The sequence below is a fragment of the Macrotis lagotis genome, chromosome 7 (assembly GCF_037893015.1).
Source record: "Macrotis lagotis isolate mMagLag1 chromosome 7, bilby.v1.9.chrom.fasta, whole genome shotgun sequence".
In the NCBI taxonomy this organism is placed as follows: Eukaryota; Metazoa; Chordata; class Mammalia; order Peramelemorphia; family Peramelidae; genus Macrotis; species Macrotis lagotis.
The window spans coordinates 20,026,691-20,044,548 of NC_133664.1; the positions used below are offsets into that span (position 1 = coordinate 20,026,691).

Genomic DNA, 17,858 nt, shown 5'->3' on the forward strand with positions numbered 1-17,858 from the left:
CTGAGCACAGCTTCTCAACTGCCCCCCTCTGGTCCCTTCCCTTCTCATCCTCCCTCCAACAGCTGCCAAAGTGGCCTTGAGAAGGTCCAGGGTGTGGTGTAGCTCCCCTCCTCCCAAAAAATTCTGATAAAAAAGAAAAACAAAGCATTTTTATATGGGAAATCAAGTACGGCAAACGCCCACCTTGAGTGTGTCTGGAAATGAATGTCTCCAAAGACCCAGGCCCCATCACGCTACTCTCCTGCTCCAAAGCTCCCCTGAGGTTTTTAAGGCCTGGCTTCCAAGGTCAGGACAGAAAGGGAGGGGATGGGGTGGGATTCCAGTACGTGGGACAAGCCGCCTGGAAGCTTCATGGACCCTTATCTCCATTCTGGAATCCACCAGACAATGCCCACTGGCTTCCTCAAGACCCTGCACAGAAAGCGCTCCCCCTGGACCAGGGTCTCAGGAGATCTGAGCTGAGCTGGCATTCTGTGGAAGAAGGCTGGAGTTGTTATTAGAAGACAAGGCTCTGCCACTTTCTACTTCAGCTGAACCATGAGGGGTGCCCTCCCTGGCCTAGGATCGCCGGCCAGCCCCTAGGCAGTCTTCCATGAAGCCTTCCTGATCCGGCCCTGCTTCTCTTCTCCTTTCTTATCCCCACAGCCCTGGCACTCAGCATTGCCCCCCACCGTAGAGAGGAGGTGCTCCATAGTCAGGCCCAGGGCTTGGATGCCAGCTCCCCTACCTCTTAAAGGCTGCCTCTGGGGGCACAGGGTAAGGCCCCCTAAAGGTTTCCTCTAGTTCAAGATCCTCCTTGCCACAGGTCTGAGGAGCCCACCCAGGGTCAGAGGGTCTGGGGACGGACTCAGGAGAGTCCCGGGAGCCCCCGACAAGACCGGGCCTCCAATAACTGTCCCTACTGGACACTGGACCTAGTCCTGAGTGTTTCTTACAAGATGAACTCCCTGGACTCTGCCACCCGCCCTACAAGCTGGGTGCTATGTTGGTCTCCATTTTACAGGGGAGGAAATTGAGGCAAACAGATTCAGTGACTTGCTCGGGTCATCCAGCCGCATTTGAACTCTAGACTTTCTGACTCCAGGCCCAGCCTTACATCCGCTGGGGCCGGCAGCTGTCTTTAGAAGAGGCAGAAAAAGGTCGATCCTTGTATGTTAGAAGGGAGTCATCCACCTCTACACCTTTTATTTTAGAAACGGAGGCCCAAGCTCATACGGCCGGTCACTGATAAAGCTGCCTCTGGGATTCTCCTCAGGACTCGGGTAACTTGTGTGTCCAGAAAGGCTTGTGTCACACGGATCTACTTCTCCCCCTCCCATCTAAGCCCCCAGGATCCAAAACGGCCTGGCAGGCAGGAGAAGGCAAGAAAAGCCAGGTCTCTGCGGGCCCTCCTGACACGGTCAAGCAGGCAGAGAGCACACCCCACCCAGGAGCAGGGAGCAGGACAAGGGAGGAGGACCCCGGGCAGTTCTGCTGAAACAGCCCAAGGAGCTGCAAGCTTGCCTCCACAGCCCTCCTCCAAGCTGTCTACAGAGTCATTTTCTCTTCAGCTAACTCAAATGCAATCAAAACCATTATCACTAACACTAATATTAATTAAAAGGAAAAAAAAATGGATGACTTGGAGGCCTAATCTCTTTCTCTTTCATAGGATCAAAGACAGGTTCTATTAGCATCAGAAATTAGCCAAGAATAAAAATTCCCATCAGTGGATTTGGAAAAAAGCTCCTAAAAGGCCTGAGGGCAAATTAAATAATGAGGGGATAAAGGATCTGGAAGGAACCTCAAAGCTCATCCAACTACAACCCTTTTCTTTACCAAGGAGAAAACTGAGGCCCAGGGGAGGGACCAGGCTGATTTAGAGCCATGGGGAATTTAACCAGGGGGTTCTTAAAGTGAGGGCATTAACTTGCTTTTTAAAATCCTTTGATATTAAAGGGGAAAAATAGTTTAGAACAGAAAAAAAATATTGTGATAACTATTTCCAAAATATCAGTTTCTTCTGAAATCCTCTGTATTGGTAATTTATGTATCTAAGAATTTAAGTCTAAAAAAGGGCCACAGGCTTCCCTGGACAGCTGGAGGGGAGGAAGGGGTCTTGGCACACAGTAATGGCCCCTTGCTCTAAATGAAATTTAGCTGGTCCTTCGATTAGGAATGTAGGCAACAAAAGAGAACCCTGAGAAAGGGTCAGGTGCTTCATCAGTCAGTCAAAATGGGCCACAATACAAACAAGCAAAAAGATCCCTGATCTAGGCCAATCCTCTCATTTTACAGAGAAAAGAGACTGAGGCACAGAAAGATTATGGACAAGGTGTATCTGGTCACGCCAGGCAGGTAGGCTGGGGGGGTTTGGATGGGCTGGACCTTTGATGGAAAAGAACCTCCAGATCCCACCCTCTCATCAGACCCCAGGATATCCAAATCCTGGCACTGTGGGACTTCATCTCCAGCTCTGTGAGCCGGCTGGTGCTGGGCCTGGGCCTGGAGTGGGGACCCGCCTCAGGCTCCTCTCAACTGTTGAGAGCATCCCCTAAGATAACCGTGAAGCACTTGGTATAAATCCTGGCATTCTTACATAAATGTCATCTAGTTCTGATGCTGATGCGGGCCCTCTCATCGTCTTCCCTCCCCACCACCAGGGCCGTGGGGGATGGACCCAGAGACTGTAGAACTGTGTCCTTTGAAAGTAAACTCATCCTGTGTAAAACCTACTTTTCACCAGCCCTTCCTGTATCATTAACCCTCATCACCCTCTCTCCCCTCAACAGAGGTGATCCTTAATCACAGGCTGGCACCCCTTACCTCAAATTTCTACAACTCCCACCGGGTCGGCAGGCCCGGCAGTACCCCTTCCCAGAGGGAACAAGGCAATGGGGGCTGGGAGGAAGGGGGAAGGGGAGGTGACCAAAGCAGGTTCAGCTGCATCCTTTCAAAGCCCTTGGCCAGAAGCCCCTCAGAACAAGGCCCCCGGACCATGACAACAACACTGTCCTGGAGCCAGAACTATCTGCTGGAAAGAACCAAGGAATGGCCCAAAAGAAAAAAGGAACTTTTTAGAAACAATTCACTAAGAAGCCCAGCTGGGTCCATGTGATAGCCTCCAAAGAAGAAGGAAAAAACAATCCCTCCTTCATTCTCCAAACTCCAAATCTGGCCTGGTTCACTTCAATCGAGGGCTCTTAACCTGAGGTCCATGAATTTAGGAAAATAGTTAATAACTACTTCACTCTAATTGGTTTCTTCTTTTATGATCCCATTATTTTATTTTATGAACTTAAAAATGGGTGCCTGGCACCGGGAGAAGCTGTTCCCTTCCTGGTGTGGAAATGCCCTCTACCAAAGCAGGTCAGCACCTTCTGTCTTAGAGCTGCCTGAAGCAGGGAAAAAAATGCAACGATTCCCCCTCCCATTACCCAGCCAGTGTCTGACAGTATGAAGTGAAACTCGAACCCAGGACAGACTGACTTTGAGGCCAGATCTCTATCTGCCTTTCATCTCAGTAATGATCTAACATCATTATTCTCTTTATGCAACCAGAGCACACACCTGTAAGCTGAACTCCTGTGCAAAACCGAGTCCTCACTGGCTCACGTAGATGAGGGCCCAAGTGAGCAACGAATTCTTTGTAAAAGGTAGAGAATTAAGAAGGCGCATGAAAATAAACATGCAAGAGAAAGGAAAGCAAAAAATCTATGTGGAGTCGAAGCCTGCTGTCAGGCCTTCCCCTCTATGGCTTCATGGCGTTCCCTGGATGATTAAATAAATAGGATCAAATTCCTACAGATTTAATGATCTTTTCTAGGACCCCATCTGTTCCTTCCAGTAGCCACAGGGACACAGCAAATGAAGCCAGTCCCCACTGAGACCAAAATCTGGGAGGGGGTGAGGTCGTGGCCCCCTGGGGATGCTGTCAGCAGGGGAAGAGGCCCCACTTCAACCTCAGGCTGCTCCCAGCTCAGGCCCCAGGGGCGAGAGCATGGGAGAAGCCCAGGTCCGACAGCAGAGAGAACAAGGGTGGCCTCTTGTCACCTGCGCCTGCATAGGGAAGGAGGCCTCATCTGCCGCCGCCTCACAACAAGGGACTCGAGGACCTACTGTGTGCAGGTACTGGGAAGAGCTGCCGAGCAGCAAGTCCTGCCCCCAGGACCTTGCCTCCTAGGGACCCCAGAGGTCGGCACTTTCTCTGCCGCCTGGAAAGCTCAATCAAGAGAGGAGGACTTGGCTAGCGCCCCTCAGCCAGAAGTGTCAATCGTGGCACCTGGGCCCAGGGTGCCGGACTCCTTTCTCTCAAACATCTTTAAGTGTATCTACAGAAAGATGGTCTGAACTCCCAGGAGAGAACAAGGCCAAGGCCAGCCTCAAACTAGAGCCACCCTCTTCCTGGCAGAAGGTAAGCACCTTGTGGGCAGGGACCTCTTCAGGGCGGTCTATCTTCATCACTGCTGCCCTGAGCATGGGCCTAGACTTTTTTTTTGCAAGGCAGTGGGGTTAAGCGGCTTGCCCAAGGCCACACAGCCAGGTCATTATTAAGTGTCTGAGGCCGGATGTGAACCCAGGTCCTCCTGACTCCAGGGCCAGTACTCTATCCACTGGACTTCTTTTTTTAAACTGGGATTTCATGGGTGTGGGGAGGTCCTGGTGGGTGAAGGCACTACCATCTGGGGAGATCAGGACAGGCCTGTGCCTCAGTTGCCCTGTGTGTAAAAGAGAGATAATACCATTTGTACTAGCTCATCTCTTAAGGCCATTGAGAAGACCAAGGGGAAGGACTTGAATAGTACCATAAAACATGCTACGGGACAGTGAGGTGGTGCAGTGGAGAGAGAGTGTTGACCTGAGTTCCAATCCAGTTCCAGACGTTGAGCAGGTGCTAGCTGTGTGACCCTGGGCAAGTCACTTAAACCCTATTTTCCAAGGAAAAGCAAGAAACAAAAACACCCCCACCCCACTGTGTACCCAGTATTATTACTGTTAATGGAGAGAATGTGGCAGAGTAACCACCCAGTGGTTCCAGAGTCCAGAAGAGCAGGCTCCAAATAGTTCACACTCTATATCGACTATGCTGCTATTCAATATAGAGATTCACATTTAAAACATACGTACATATGTCAGACACACACACAAACACACATTTAGGCTTAAAACCATACCGAGACTTTGGGGGCGCCATATATAGGTGTCAGTCTATCTAATTCACCCCTCCATTCTTCTGTCTACCCACTTATTACTTGGTTGGTGGCTTATGTCAGATATGATAGAGAGCACGAAGGTCTCTCCCAGATTGCGGATTCTATCTTTCCCCTCCTCTGAAGAGCACAGACTGGGGGGTCAGGAAACCTGGGGGGTCAGGAAACCTGGGGTGCCTCAAAGGGGATCTGACTCCTTGGCTAGGATTCATAAAGGTTCAATTTTCTCAGTGTAGGAAAATGAAGCAATTCAAGCAAAGCTGATTTGAGACCCAACGACTACAAATCTCAGCTCCGGGTCTGGAGGTAGCCTGGGCTGGGGATGGCAGTCTTCTGCCTGGGTGTCCTCCATTGTCTGTTGGGCGGAATGAAAAAGCCCCTCTCTCCTCAAGAGATGTTTGTCAGCACTTACAGCACAATCCCCAAACGGTAGGGGCTTCATAAAAGCTTCCTCCCTGAGATACCCAAGGAACGGCATCACAAAGAGGGAGGCAGAAGCTGTGATCTCAACAGGGGTGGGGGGTGCTTGGGCTCGGGCTCTCCTGCCCGCGGCGCCTGGCTTGGCCATGCCGCTGCGCCATCTACAGGCTCGGCTCATCCGGAAATCACGGCCATCTCCCCCACTGGAAGATGAGGGCGTGCTGGCTGGTCTCCCATCCCCAGCACTTACACAGCAGGCATCTAATAAAGGCTCGGTGACTGACAGCTGCATGGCATGCGCACTCCGGTCAGGCTACGCCGGTCTGGGCCGGCCACCCCCCCCCAAGCCCCCCACTGCACCTGGTTCCCCTGGCAACCACAGCCCGGCTCTGAAGGAGACTAAGCCCACTTACCTGTAACCTAGCAACAAACGGCCTGGTTCCCTCTCCTAGGGAGCCCAGAAGAGCCAGGCGCAGCAGGGCAGCTGAGGGGGCTGGACCCCCCAGAACCTCCCTTGCAAAGATCTGCCTGGGGGGCAGGGCTGGTTCTGCCCACTTACCCAGGGGGCACAGTGAGTCTTGACTGACAGAACATGGGTTCTTGGAAGTTCTTTCTAATGGGAAGATGATGTGCTGCGAGGCCATAGAAAGAGGCTCGGGGCTAGGAGGGGGGTGGAGTCCCCCCTTTCACCTCCTCCCTCAGCTCACGGGGAATGGATGCGGACAATGGGAGGGAAAGAAAAGCTATACTTGCTAACTAAGAAACCAAATTAAGTCATAAATCCATAAAAGAAAATGAGGTCGGACTGGACAACCTCTCAGATGCCTATCTTTAACCTTTCTATGGCCCCAAGGTTCTGGGAAATGGGAAGCAATCAGACCACCAGGGGCTGGGAAGGAAGCCCGAGATCTCCTTGGTTAATCCAATGCTTCCTGACTTTCTCCTGACAGCCTCATTATCTAGAGGCTACCTGTTCACAGCCTCCCCCAAGGAGACGAGTGCCAGAAACCAAGGGGTGGGAGACCCATCCACCAACACAATGTACCGACCCCCTCCCACATGCTCGGCAGGCCTTGGCATACAAAGGGGGCTAGTTTCTGGCTCCAGGAGCCTGCTTTCTACTGGGAGAGGGGATGGCACGCACCTATGTGAGTGGGGGCCGAATCTAGGCCGCGTCACATGGAAGGCACTCATGGGGTTTGTGCCAAGGACAACCAAAAAGACAGACCCAGCTCTCAGAACTTCTAGTCAAGGTTGGACAAGCCCTTCATGAGCTGCCCGAGCTCCTTGGACAAAGGTCAGGGCCAAGGACACTGGCAAAGGTTCCTTGAAGAGTGACAGAGCTCTTGACAAAAATAGGGGTTACCAAAAACACACTTAAAAGAGAGACACAGAGTAAAGAAAAGGGCTCAGAAAATGTAAAAGCAGTAAGAGACCTAATAAGAGAGATAAGCAGGGCTAAAAGATGCCACAGAAAATGAAGTAATCTCAATACTAAACCTGCCTTCACCAAATCCTCAACTTCCCCTCCCAGAACTAGATAAATCTAATCAAAAAATAAATAGGTCATGGAGACTAACATAATTTTAGGAAAGTTATATGTGACAGACCACTGGAGAAAAATGAATGAGAATAGAAAGGAGAATACCTTTTTCTCAGTGTTTATATGGCAGTTACACAAACATTTACCATATATTAAGAGCATAAAAACCTCACAGACAAATGTGGAAAAGTAGAAATATTAAATGCTTCCTTTTCAGACCATAACACTATAAAAATTACATTCAACAAAGGGTCATATAACAAAAATTAACTGGAAATGAAGAAACTTAATCCTGAAGAATGAATGGATTGAGGAACAAACCGTAGAAATAATCAATAGTTTAATTGAAGAGAATGACAATCTGACAACATACCAAAATTTATGGGATGTATCTAAAGTAGTAATTAGGTGAAAATTTATATTACTAAACATCAGAAAATAGAGAAAGAGCATCTATCAAAGAATTGGACACAAAAAAAAAACTAGGAAAAAGAACAAATTGTAAATCCCCAATTAAAGACTAAATTGGAAATGCTGAAAATCAAAGGAGAGACAAATAAAACTGAAAGAAAACCATTGAACTAATAAAACTAGGAGCTGATTTTATGGAAAAAATACACAATAAAATAAATGAACCATTGGATAATTCAGTTGTTTTTTTTTTTAGGTTTTTGCAAGGCAAATGGGGTTAAGTGGCTTGCCCAAGGCCACACAGCTAGGTCATTATTAAGTGTCTGAGACCTGATTGGAACCCAGGTATTCCTGACTCCAGGGCCGGTGCTTTATCCACTGCGCCACCTAGCCGCCCCTGGATAATTCAGTTTAAAAAAAAAGAAAGCTGAAACCCATATAACTAAGCATCAAAAAGTAGAAAAAGTGAATTCACCACCAATGAAGAAATTAAAGCAATTATTGGGAGCTATTTTGCCTAATTACATAATCAACAAATCTAACCACCTAAGTGAAATGGATGAGTATTTTAAGAACAATAACAAATAATTTAAATTGACCAGATTAACAGAGGATACTTCCTCTTAATTAAAATTTAAATAATCCTATCTTAGAAATACACTTTAAACAAGGCATCAGTGAGTTCCCTAAAAAAAAATCTCCAGGACCAGATGGATTTACAAGTGAATTCTACCAAACATTTAGAGAACAGTTTATCCCAATACTACATGAACCATTTGGAAAAAAATAGGTGAAGAAACAGTACTACCAAATTCCTTTTATGACACAAATTGGTGCTGACACCTAAACCAGGAAGCAAAAAAAAAAAAAACCCCAAACTATTGACCAATTTTCCTAATAAGTATTGATGCAAACATTTTAAATAAAATACTAGCAAGGAGATTATAGCAGTAAGTCACAAAGATCATATACTATGATCAAGTGGGATTTACACCAGGAATGCAGAGTTGGTTCAATATGAAGAAAACTATCAGCATAACTGACCACATCAATAATAAACTAACAAAATTTGTATAATGATCTCAACAGATGCAAAAAAAAAAAAAAGCTTTTGATAAAATACAACTCCTTATCTAAAACAGAAAGCACAGAACTAAATGGAGTTTGTCTAAAAATGAGAAGTACTATCCATCTGAAACCATCAGCAAGCATTATCTATAATAGGAATAGGCTAGAAGCTTTTCCCGGTAAGCTGAGGGTGAAGCAAGAATGTCCATTATCATCACTATTATTAGCTAAAGCAATAATTCAAGAAGTCTACCTGCCTAGACAAATCCAGGAACTATATGGACACAATTAAAAAACACTTTTCACTCAAATAAGGTCAGATCTAAACAACTGTAGAAATATAAATTGCTCATGGGTGGGTTTATCCAAAATAATAAAAATGAGAATTCTATCTAAATTAATTTGCTTATTCAGTGTCATACCAATCAAACCAACAAAATATTATTTTATAGAGCTAGAAAAAATAAAATGCACCTGGAAGAACAAAATGTCCAAAATATTAAGGAATTGATGCAAAAAAAAAAAACGTGGAAGAAGGTGGCCTAGCTGTACAAGATCTCCAACTGTATTATGATGTAGTAATCAACACAAAATGGTGGATCAGTGGAATAAATGGGTATACAATACACAGAAATGTGTGATTATAGTAATGTGGTATTTAAAAAGGCACAGTCTTATGAGGTAAGAACTCACTATTTAACAAAAATTGCTAAGAAACTGGAAAAGCAATTTGGCAGAAACTAAGTATAGACCAATATCTCACACTGTATCCCACAATAAAGTCAAAATGGGTACATGTCATAAGAAAATTAGGAAAATATTTTACCTGTCAGATCTATGGATAAGGGGAAAAATTATGACAACAAGGGATAGAGAGGCTCAAACGAAGTAAAATGGATAATTTTGATTCCATGAAATTCAAAAGGTTTTGCACAAACAAAACCAATGCAAGCCAAGATTAGAAGAAAAAATGATATCAAGATTTCCTGATGAACTTGTTTCTCAAATATATGGAGAACTGAGTCAAATTTATGAGTCATTCCCCAACTGGTAAATGGTCAGAGGATAGAAGCAGTTTTCAGAAGAAATCAAAAGCAATCTATGGTCATATGGAAAAAATGCTCTAAATCATTACTGATTAGAGAAATGCAAATGAAAACAACTCTAAGGTTGTTTTAATTTACATTGGCTAATATGACAGAAAAGGAAAATAATGAATATTGGAGGGTATTTGGAAAAATTGTTTGTTAATGCACAACGGATGGAGTTGGGAACTGATCCAACCATACTGGAGATTAATTTGGAATTATACTGAAAGAGTTTAGAATATTGTGCATACCTTCTGACCCAGTAATTCCATTAACTAGGTCTGTATTCCAAAGATCTAAGAAAAAGGAAAAGGACTTTTAGGTACAAAAATAACCATAGTAAATCTTTTTTGGTGGCAAACAACTGAAAATTGAGGGGAGGAGACCCATCAATTGAGGAGCGATCAAACAAGCTGATGTCTTGTTCAAAGTGTATTTCTAAGATAGGATTAAATTTTAATTAAGAGGAAGTATCCTCTTTTGTTAATCTGGGCAATTTATATTATTTATGCTATAGTTTTTAAAATATTCATCCATTTCACTTAGATGGTTGGATTTATTGGTATATAATTAGGCAAAATAGCACCTAACATTTGCTTTAATTTCTTCATTGATTGTGAATTCACCTTTTCCATTTTTGATACTAGTTATTTGGGTTTCAGCTTTCTTTTTCCATCCGTTGTGATGGACTACTATTGTATTATAATAAATGATAAGCAGGATCAGAAAAACCTGATGTCAATCGAGAGCAGAACCAGGAGTACATTGAACACAGTAATAACAATATTGTACAATAATAATGAACTGTGAATGTCTTAGTTTATTCTCAGCAAAACAACGATCCTAGAACTCTGAAGGACATTAAATGAAAAATGCTATCTACCCTCAGAGAAAGAAATGGTAAAATTCTACATAAAGACTGAAATATAATTTTTTCACTTTAGCTTTCCTTTTTTCCCCAACATGGTTAATAAAGAAATATGTTTTGCATTATTTCACACATATAACTGATATATTTCTTGCCTTCACAGTAAGTAGGAAAAAGGAGGTGAGGGAAAGAATTTGGAATTCACATTTTTTTTTCAAAATAATACTGAATATGTATTTGACCTGGCAATAGAGGGTCACTGATCACTTTGGAGAGAGCCATTTCAGTTGAATGATAAAGCTACAAGCCATATCACTAAAGGGTTTGGGAGGAAACAAGTTGAAATGCTGACATTTTCTAGATTATAACTGAGAAAGGGAGAGGAGATCTAGGAAGGTATTCTGAAGGCTAGTAGGATCTGGTGAAGGTTTTTAAGGTTGGGTGGGACTCGGGCACATTTGAAGGCAGTTGGGACGAACCAGTGTTTGGGTGGAGAGAGCCTGAAGATGGCGAGGGGAGTGGTGGTAGTTAAGTGACAGACTGAAGTAGATTGCAGAGGGACTGGACTCTACAGGGGGAAGGACGTTATTGGAGACTGAAAGAAAGGCCAGAAGAGAAGGCTGATGTCAAAGAGTTTTAAGATAAAAAGGGAAAAAGACAAGAATTCGGAATGGTCTCAGCTTTTTCAGGGAAGAATGTGATTAACTATTTAGCTGAGAGAAGCAGGAAGGGCAGTCTGGAGGAGAGAAAGTACAAATAGCATCTTAGGGGAAGGAGCCCTACTCATTCAGAGAAGGATAAAAGCAATGTCCTGATGGGTGCCTGGTTGAGACGAAAAGAAAAAGAAAACACTGGTCCGCTGCACTCCAATTAAGTCCGCTGTGGCACGCCACCTCCTGCTTGGTGAGGAGAAGAGGCAGGTGGCCGATCAACCAAGGTTAGCAAGCTCTGGCAAGAAGTGAGCCTTGGCAGGAGGGACAATGGGTGCAGAGAACACGGTGGACCGAAGGAGCTGGGAGAGCAAAGGCAGAGCGTCCAGAGAAGGACCCCACTGAGGAGCGGTGCTCTGGTCTGATCTGTAATGCTGGCTGCAAAGCTGGGGAGGATGGTGTGTCCTTAGGGCCACGCGCCACTACATTCCATTCACCCAGAATGCCAGGGAACAATTCTCTGTTTAAGTGGATTTTCTGATTAACCCATGTTGACTTCTGATTAACTAGAACCTTCTTTGTCTTGCTGAAAATCCTTAACCGATTTTTTTCCCCCTCCAAGCCCTCTGAGGCGTCTCAGCATGAGACTGGGGTGGCCTGGGCTCTGGAAGGCGGGTCACTGGGGGTCCTGGCAGTCTCCCCCCCCCAGTTGGAAAGGCCAAGTCGGGAGGTATGGCTACCAACGCTGTTTTCTGATAGTCGGGGACCCCATCGCCCAATTCAGGGAGGCTGCACATCAGACTGTGAGCTTGGCCTGGGTTTTTCATTCACTCTTCCACGAGCCCCTACCAGAGGGTCGGGCCGGGCCGAGGGCTCTTAGGGAGTGAAGATGGGTGACGTCACCCGCGCCAATGCCGTCAGCGCTCCGCTGTGTGGTTTCTGTAATTGTGTGACGTCACCCTCCACCCGGGTCTTGCTGCCGCCCCTCGCCCGCGCTAAGTGCATGACTTCTGGTGTGGAGATTTGGGGGGCTGGGCCCCCCTCGGGGAGGGTCTCTAGCCCGGCCCCCCCGGAGCCGCACAACTCTGGGTGCAGCGCGGCCCCTGACGGCGGCTCGGCCCCGGGGGGCTCCTCATCTGAAAAAGGAGGGGCGCGGTGCCCCGGGGAGGACCCCGGGCTTCAGCTTCATCCCCTGTGGGGGGGCTCTCTGTCCCCAGTGGCCGCGGGTCTCGGGGAGCCCGGGCCCAGCCCCCCGACGGGCGAGTGTGGCCAAGGGGGAGCCAGGGCCCGAGCCCGGGGGCCGCCTCCCTGGCCCCGGCTGTGCCGGCGCGGCCCGGGGTGCGCACCTTCCCGCAGGCGGCCCTGGGGGGTCCCGGACCTGCTTTCTGTAAGACGGGGGCCCCCATGGCAGGAGCCCCCCAGACGGCCACCTGCCGGAATGCGGCCCGCCGCCCCCCGGGACGGGGCCGGGCCGGAAGGGGAGGGGGCGGCGGGGGGCAGGGCGCCCCCGCCCCGAGGCCCGTCCGAGATCCGGGGACCCGGGCCGCCCCGAAACAAAGGAGGCCCGCGGCGCCCCGCCCCCCGCAGCCCCCCGCAGCCCCCCGGCCGGGCCGCGCCCCCATGCGGCCAGGGGTGCGGGGGAGGGGCGGGAGGGGACGCCGACAACAACAACAACAACCACCACGAGGACGGCGCGCGGCCCCCCGGACCCGGGCCCGCCCCGCCCCCCGGGCCTCCCCGCGCCCCCCGCCCCCCGGGCCTCCCCCCGCCCCCCGCCCCCCGGGCCTCCCCGCGCCCCCGGCCCCCTGGGGCTCCCCGGCCCCTGCGGCTCCCCGCGCCCCCCGCGCCCCCCGCCCCCCGGGGCCCCCCGCGCCCTCCGCGGCTCCCCGCGCCCCCGCCCCCCGCGGCTCCCCGCCCCCCGGGGCTCCCCGCGCCCCCCGAGGCTCCCCGCGCCCCTCCGCGGCTCCCCGCGCCCCCGCCCCCCGGGGCCCCCCGCGCCCCCGGCCCGCGCCCCCGGCCCTCACCGGCTGATCCTCGGGGCGGGGCCCGGGCAGGTGGCGGGGTCGCCGTCGTGCACGTAGGCCGCCCAGGGCCAGGGCCAGGGCCAGGACCAGGGCCGCCTCCGCCGCGCCCGCCGCAGCCGCTGCTGCTGGCGCTCCGGCCGCTCCCGCTCGGGCTGCGGCGGCTGCTCCCGCGCCTCGGGCGGCGGCTGCTCGCGCTCCAGCTGCTCGCGCAGCTGCTGCGGCTGCTCCCGTGGCTGCTCCAGCTTCCAGCGCTGCGGCCGCCGGCGCGGCCCCCCCTGCGGCACCGGCGACAGCTCCCGCGCCCGCCGCGGCTGCAGCGGCCGAGCTCCCCCGCGCCCGCCCGCCCGCGCTCGGCTCGGCTCGGCCCGGCGCCGCCCCGCCTCCGCTGCCGCCCTCCGCTAGCGCCGGCCGCGTCTGCCCGTGCCCGCCGGCGGCGCGGCTCCCCTGGCGGCCGCGCGCGGCATTGTGGGGCGCGGCGCGCGGCGCGCCGGGACTTGTAGTCCGGCGGGGGCGGGGCGGGGCCCCGACGGGGCGGCCTGGCGCAGGGGCCGCCCCGCCTCTCCCCCTGCGGGGGCGGGGCCGGGGACGCGCTCTTTTCTACGGCCAGCCGCGGGGCGGGGGCGCCGGGACCCCCCCCCCCCCGTCCGGGCGGGCTGCGGGCCGGGGGCTCGGCCGCTGGGCATGACGTCACCCCTGACGTCGCGTCTTCTGGAACAAAGGAGAAGGCCGCGGCCCCACGCGGGCGCCCCGAAGCCTCGTGTGATCAGTGTTTGTTCGTGGAGGCCCGTGGGGGCGTCTGCCTCGGAGGGTGACGTCATCCAGGGCCCCCCCCCGCCCCGGGACGGGGGAAGGACCGAGCATGGGCCAGGACGGGGCCGGGCCCTGATGTCCCCGAGACCCCGGCCCGCGGGACGAAGCCCCCCGGGGGGTCTGCCAACGGGCATCCGGCCCGCCTGGCAGGGGCGACGCCGGGACGGAAAGCTCAGGAGGCTGGTGTGCCACGGGGGGCCTGAGCAGGGGGCACAGGGCCGGGCACACGCCAGCGCCCAGAGCCGACGGGAGACCGTCAAAGGCCTGCAGGAGGCATGGCCGCCAAGCCCGGGTACCCAAAACCCCACCTTGCCCCCTCAGAGCTGGAGAAGTAGCGGCAAGCACACACAAGCAGCCTGGGGGCGGCCTTAGAAAGGCCGTGCAGACCCCTCGGCCCCACATAGCAGCGCAGCTTTGTCTCACTTGTGGGGGCCACCTTCCCCCGAAAACCCCACAGACAAATGCAGAAAAGAAAGAAGCATTCAATGCTACATTGCAGATGAATTGGGCATGAAATTATGTTATTCTAAAGAATAAGTGGCGGGGCAGCTGGGGGGCCGGGGGGTACAGAGCTGGCCTTGGAGTCGGGGGACCTGAGTTCAACACCAGCCTCAGGCACTTCACAATTGCCTGGCTGTGTAACCTTGGGCAAGCCACTGAATCCCATTGCCTGAACTAAATCAAATGTTGTAAAAAAACAATTAAGTGAGTCAAAAAACAAATCATGGAAACAAGCGACTTCGTTAAAGAAAATGATCATATCAAAATTTATGAGATGCTGCCAAACCAGTACTTAGGAGAATGTGTGTGTGTGTGTGTGTGTGTGTGTGTGTGTGTGTGTGTATATATATATACACATATATATATATTATGTATTTATATATGTATATATATGCATATGTATGTAACTAAAACTAAAAAAGAACAAATTAAAAATCCTTAAATACCAAATTGAAAATCCTAAAACTCAAAGGAGTCATTAATAAAATTGAAAGTAAGAAAAGACTCATAAATAAAAGTAATTCAATTAATAAATTGAGCCAGTTTTATTTAACAAAAGACACAATAAAATAGGTAAAGCATTGGTTCATTTAATTTTTAAAAATGGAAGAAATACAAATTACCAGTATCAAAAAACGAAAATGTTAATGTCACTACTAATGAGAGGAAATGGAACATTATTTTTAAAATCTATTTTGAACAAAATTCATACCAATAAATGCAACAATCTAATGGGATGATTAATTACCAAAATACAAATTTCCCAGATTAGCAAATGAGGAAATAGAATACCCAAATAACCCTATCTTTAAAAAAGAAGAAGAAGAAATTGAACGAGTCATCAATGCTCCCTAAGAAAAAAATGCCCAGGACCACAGGAATTCACAAGTGAATTCTAAACATTTAAAGAACAATTAATTCCAATATCATATAAGCAACTAGGAAAAGTAAAGAAAGGAGACCTACCAAATACCTTTTATGATGCCAATATGGTGCTGATACCTAAACTGGGAAAAGCAAAATCAGAGAAATTCTATAGACCAATTTGCCTAATGGATATTGATACAAAAATTTAAAATGAAACACTAATAGCTGATCTTCACCAAAATGAGATGTGATTTATATCAGGAATATAAAGATGTTCCAATATTTTAAAAAACACTATCAATTTAACTGGCCACATCAAAGACAAACTCAGCAAAAATCATATGATTATCTCAACTGATGCAGAAAAACTTTTGACAAAATACCAAACAACATAGGAATAAATGTAAATTGCAAATTATAAGTTGTATCCATCTAAAACCAACATCAAACATTATCTATAATGGATATAAGCTAGAAGTGTTTCCAATATGATCTGGAGTGAAGCAAAGATTGCCATCATCACTACTATTTTTCAATATTGTTTTAGAAATGCTAACTATAGCAATAAAAAAGAAAGAAATTGAGATTAGAATAGGCAATGAAGAAACAAAACTGTCACTCTTTGCAAACTATACCATGATATACTTAAAAAATCCTAGAGAATAAACTAAAACAATATTGACTTAATAACTTTAGCAAAGTGGCAGGATATAAAATAAACCTAGGTAAATCATCAACATTTCTAACATTTATCAACCAAGTCCAACAGCAAGAGGAAGACAGATTCCATTTAAAACAATGTTAGACAATGTAAAATACTTGAGGGTCTTACCTGCCAAGACAAACCCAAGAACTATATGAACACAATTAGAAAACACTATTCACATAAATAAAATGAAATCTAAGCAATTAGAGAAATTGTTCATAGGTAGGTTGATCCAATATAATAAAAAGACAGTTCTATCTAAATTAGTTTACTTATTTGATAGCATACCAAATATTATTTTATAGAGCTAGAAAAAAATAACAAAATTCATCTGGAAAAATAAAAGATCAAGAAGATATCAAGGATAATCAGTGAAAAAAAATTTGAAGGAAGATGGCCAAACTATTATGATATGCTAATCATCAAAACAATCTGGTATTGGATAAAAAAATTGAGTTGTGGATCAATTGAACAATTACAAATACAATACATAATGGTAAATGACCATCACAATCTGGTGTCTGATAAACCTAAAAATCCAGGCTTCTGGGATAAGAACTTGCTATTTGACAAATAGTGCCAGGAAACTGTAAAGTATTACGGCAGAAAAGGTATATACCAACATCTCACACTATATACCAAGTCAAAATGGTTATATCATAAACAAATTAGTAGAGTATGGAATAGTTTACCTGTTAGATCTATGGATAAGGGAAGTGTTTAGAACCAAGCAAGAAATAGAGAATATCATAGATTGTAAAAAAGATAATTTTGATTACATGAAATTAAAAAGGTTTTGCATAAACAAAACCAATGCAGCCAAGATTAGAAAGAAAGGGAGAAAAAAATTTGCCAAAAAATTCTCTGATAAAGGTCTCATTTCTTTTTTTTTAAATAAATTTTCCTTTTTTTCAATGGTGTTGGAGTAACTTCCCTAAGGTCACACAGCTAGGCAATTAATTATTAAGTGTCTGAGGCTGGATTTGAACTCGGGTTCTCTTGACTCCAGGGCTGGAGTCTATTAACTGTGTCACCTAACTGCCCCCCCCCCATTTCTTAAAGAGATGGAAAACTGAGTCATTTCCCAATTGACAAATGGTCAGAGGATATGTACAGACAATTTTCGGAAGTAATTCCATCTAAAGTCATATTTTCCTTCACAAACTGACTAATATTAAAATACATTTTGCATGACTGAACTTGTATAATCTATAGCAAATTGCTTGCCTTCTCAAAAAGAGAGGGGATGAAAAGATGGAGGGAGAGGATTTGGAGCTCAACATTCTAAAAAATTTTTTTTAAATGGTAATTAGAAAAAATAAAGTATACAAATTTCCATTTAATAAAAAAGATCACTTTGAATTTTGACATATGAAAACTAGTGAAAGGAACGGAGAAGGCAAGATTCAAGATGTATGTATTGACTCTTTCCAAGTATTTGAATAGCTAACTATGCAGCAGATACAGTTTTGGCTCTAAAGTCCAGGGGACCTGAATTAAAATCCAGCCTCAGACAATAACTAGTTGTGTGACCCTGGGCAATTCAGTTTTTCCTTAGTTTCCAAAGGGGCAAATTTGGATTTGATATAAAGAAAAACTTCTAAAAAATAAAAGCTATGCAAAACCAGAATGAGCTGCTTTAGGATGTAATGGATTCCCCTCGCCCTCCTCTCTAGGAGATCTCCAACTTAGGCTGTATAACCATTGTATTGA

The 17,858-nt window shown here is 47.5% G+C and overlaps 1 protein-coding gene across 1 annotated transcript in view; it reads right to left on the minus strand.

The window, feature by feature from the left end:
- The window catches only part of POMGNT2 (protein O-linked mannose N-acetylglucosaminyltransferase 2 (beta 1,4-)), a 31,140-nt gene extending 17,550 nt beyond the window's left edge, over positions 1 to 13,590 (minus strand). The window contains exon 1 of the mRNA XM_074195589.1: positions 13,262 to 13,590. The gene's annotated coding sequence lies outside the window, so the exon portion shown is untranslated. The remainder of the gene's footprint in view (positions 1 to 13,261) is intronic.
- Positions 13,591 to 17,858: the final 4,268 nt, after the last annotated feature.